The sequence below is a fragment of the Tupaia chinensis genome, unplaced genomic scaffold (assembly GCF_000334495.1).
Source record: "Tupaia chinensis unplaced genomic scaffold, TupChi_1.0 Scaffold000440_1, whole genome shotgun sequence".
In the NCBI taxonomy this organism is placed as follows: Eukaryota; Metazoa; Chordata; class Mammalia; order Scandentia; family Tupaiidae; genus Tupaia; species Tupaia belangeri.
The window spans coordinates 63,034-67,445 of NW_006159945.1; positions in this window are offsets into that span (position 1 = coordinate 63,034).

Here is a 4,412-nt window from a genome sequence, read left to right on the forward strand (position 1 = left end):
GTCTGCCTCAGCAGGACCAGAGACCAGGCAAAGCCTTCTGGGTCCCATGGTGACCTGGCTTCTTGTTCTGATCTTAGATTTGACCCCCATACTGTTGTCTCTACTCCTAGCATCTATCTGAGCATAGTTTTCTTGTCCCTTCTGATTAATTTCTCCATACTCTTTCCAAAAGTGAGGGTCTAAAACAAGGTGCAATAAGTAGGGATCCTGTCTTTCAAGCCGGAGAGTTATAGAGTTTTCTGTCTTTTTTATTAACTATGTGGCTTTGGACACTTTGCTTACTTCTCTAAGCCTCAGTTTCTTTATATGCAAAGGGAAGTTAAAGCATCTCCCATGTAGTTGACTGCAGTTCGAGTCCCAGATGCAGTGGCTTAAACTCACGCCGGGCACGTGTGCGTGCGTGCCCAAGATATCAAGAGCAGAATAGAGGAGAAGGGATTGCGGCGTGGCCATCCCCCCGGGGGGTGATTTCTCGCTTTCTATCTCTCTGTCTCTCTCTGTCTTTCTGGCAAGCACATGCGCCCTATAGAAAAAACCTCTCCAAAAAAATTAAATATAAAAAAGAATTAAAAATAAATGATAGGAATAAATGAATTAACTATTTATTCCATTCATTAATCGGTAAATGAGTTAAAGTGCCTAGTACTGTGCCTATCCTAGTACGTGTTCATGGTTTCCTTCCTTCTAGTCAGGTGCAGGGTTACCTGCTGGCCCTTGCTCCTGCCAAGTCTCGTTCACAGGATTGTTGTCCCCTGGCTTTCTTGGGTTCCCAGAGAACCTTTAAAAAGATCATGGTGTCATAGGGAATGTCAGAGAGCCCCTGGTATGATCCTACCTCTGCCTTTCAGCAAATGTCTGACCTTGGGCAGGTTTCTTTCTTTCTCTTTCTTCTTTCTTGCCAGAGGTCAGGCACGTTCCCTGGAGAGCATCAGAAAGAAGGTGTTGGAAAGTGAGAAAGCACCCCGCATGGGGATGGTCGTGCCGCAATCCTACCTTTCAGGATTTTGGGCACACTCAGGTGCTCAGATGACACATGTGGATCCAGCTGCCTTAATGACCACATCACCAGCTGGCTCTTTTCTTAATTTAGTCTCTGAACCTGTGTAATAGGGGTATTAATAGGAGTAGAGATTATGTAGAGCACTCGGCACTTACAAGCCAGCTATTCATAGTTAATAATTCTTCTGAACTTGATAGTTCAGAAGAGGCAGAAGAAGAAAGGCTGGAACAGAAGCAGGGAGCTCTAGCACTCACTTTTGAAATGGCCCTGTCTCCATCCTGCCCTGTCTGGTACCTTGAGCTATCATAGAACTTGACTTGAAGTAGCAAAGAATTTAGTTGAATATTCTCCTCCAAAATGATTTTTCTCCTTATCCAGTTTACCATAAACAGGATTTTCTTCCTTAATCAACCAGAATTCCTTTCCTTTAGAAGTCTAGGCGATGTTTAGATTATGTTAAGATACTCTGAGACAAAAGTGATTGGAATTGCTTTGTTTGTAAGAAGGTGGTGTGGGGAACAAGCAGTTAGTGTAATGGCTATGTCACTGGACTCCCGCGTAGTCGACCGCGGTTCGTGTCCCGGACCCGGTGGCTTAAAACACACTGGGTTGGGTGCATGTGCATGCGTGCCCAAGATCCCGAGAGGAGAATGGAGGAGAAGGGATTGCAGAGTGACCATCCCCTCTGGGGGGTGATTTCTTGCTTTCTGTCTTTATGTCTCTCTCTGTCTGTCTGGCGAGCACACGTGCCCTATAGCGAAAAACTTCTCCCCCCTCCCCCCTAAAAAAAGAAGGTGGTGTGGCCAGTGGACACTCAAACTCAAGGTTGTAAAAGGGGATGATAACCTCTCCAGTTTCAGATAAAATCAAATTTTGGCTGAGTATGAAGAAGATACCTGAAAGAGTAGAAAAACTAAGACCATAACAATTAACTAGAAATACCCACGAGGAATGCCTGTCTGTCTGAGGCAACTCACAAGGCCATTCCTGCAAGAATGGGTCATCTTGTATTTTCTCTGAGGACAGAAGAGAGGACCTGGTCAAGTGAGTGTGAGGAGAGAGAAGTCTTGCCTATATGACTAGGTTTATATCTGTATTAGAGCCAATTTCAGGGACTCCTTTTGTAATTTTGTGATTATAACTCTACCTGATAATTTCATCCAGTTATTCATTGATCAACTAGATATTGAAGACCTACCATATTTAAACCACTGTGATACACCTGATTTCTTCATCACACTCAGGCTATAAGAAATCTGAACTTTATCTTTGTGTTGAGATACTGAGATATGTAGTGACATAGGACACTGGAATTCATGTCTTTCTACCAATCTGCTATCTTCCTTTTATATTTGTTCCATTAGTATATCTTTTAAATCTTCCTTTCTGCTTCCTTTTAGATCAATTGAATATATAAAATATATATAAAATCTTGGGATTTTACACATGCACTCACATGCACCTAGTGTGATTTTCAAGCACCTGGGTCTGGGACTTGAACCATGGAGTCAGTCATGGGGGATCCAGCACCTTAACCACCATGCCATCCGCTGGCCCCAACACCTTTTTGGTTTTTCTCAATCAACCTGTGTGTATCAGGAATCCCCTTCTCAGTCTCTGTCTAGTTACCACAATTGGTTATTATTCATTACATGAAGTGTTCACAGTCACCCAAGACTACATATTTTGTTTTTTTTTTTGTTTGCTTGCTTTTTTTGTTTTAGAGGTTTTCCCCTATAGAGCACGTGCACTTGCCAGAAAGACAGAGAGAGAGAGAGAGAGACAGAAAGTGAGAAATCACCCCCTAGGGGGGATGGCCACGCCACAATCCCTTCTCCTCAATTCTCCTCTCGAGATCTTGGGCACGCACGCACATGTGCCTGGTGAGTTTAAGCTACCAGGTCTGGGACTCAAACTGTGATCAGCTACATGGGAGTCCAGCGACATAGCCATTACGCTAACTGCTGGTCCCTACATATTTTGTTTTTAAATTTGTACTTTATTGTGCATCATAGAAATATTCAGAATAAATGAAAACAATTATACCAGATTTATATTATTGATGGGATGTGTCTTGTCACTTTTTGGTGCTTATCTAATATATGCTTTTTTAATGGATAGAATTTTATTCTAGTATGATGTCACATCAAAGGGGTTTAAAAATACATACCCTACGGTGTCATGGCACACCATAAGACATCTACTTTAAACGTGCTTATCAATTTGCTTAACACAGCTCTCTTAACAATTAGCCATAGGGATGGAACCCAACCCTCAATCATTAAGTGACAAGTGTCTGTACCTCATGTCTTTTTTTTTTTTCATTGTTCTCTAGACTTAATTTTTGAAAGTTAATTTAATTTTTATTCGTCTTATTATTATTTTTTAAACATTCAATGGCAATACATCATTTGGATTGTAAACAGAATTTACCCAACATGAAATACACCTCAGACCAGTCTAGTTGAAAATACTATACACATTATCATCAACAGGTAATACACCATTTCTGTGTCCCACAGATGTCTTGCCTCTCTATTTTTTCTCCCTGATTTCCTTCCCTATACTCTTACCTTCTCCCACTCTTCCTTCCCTATACTCTTGCCTTCTCCCACTCTCCTTGCACACTGTTTCTAGTGTCTGTAACTATTTTCCCTGCTTTTATGCCCTCCAATCTTTCAGTCTCTACCATGGAGAGCAGATAGTTGGTATATATTAAGTGGAGACATACAATATCTTTCTTGTATAGCCTGGCTTGCTTCATTCAGTGAAAATTCTTCCATATTCAACCTCTTTCTATCAAATGCCAGGATCTTGTGTTTTTATGGCTGAATAGTATTGCATAGAGCACACATGCCACTCTTTTTCAGTCTATTAATCTGAAACCAATGTAATACACTGTAAAGTTATATGCAGATCAATGTAATATAAACAAGGTTATGATGATAATAAATAAATTAAATTTAATTAAAAAGAGAATACTATACACATTATCATCAATAGGTAATAAACCATTTCTGTGTCCCACAACTGTCTTTCCTATTTTGTCTTTTTTCTCCCTGATTTCCTTCCCTATACTCTTGCCTTCTCCCACTCTCCTTACACACTGTTTCTAGTGTCTGTAACTATTTTCCCTGCTTTTATGCCCTCCAGTCTTTCAGTCTCTACCATGGAGAGCAGACAGTCGGTATATATTAACTGGAGACATACAATATCTTTCTTTCATAGCCTGGCTTGCTTCACTCAGTGAAAACTCTTCCATATTCGACCACTTTCTATCAAATGCCAGGATCTTGTGTTTCTATGGCTGAGTATCGCATAGAGTACACATGCCACTCTTTTTCAGCAGGTCCAGGACTTGAACCGCAGTCGACTACATGGGAGTGCAGTGACATAGCCATTATGCTAACTG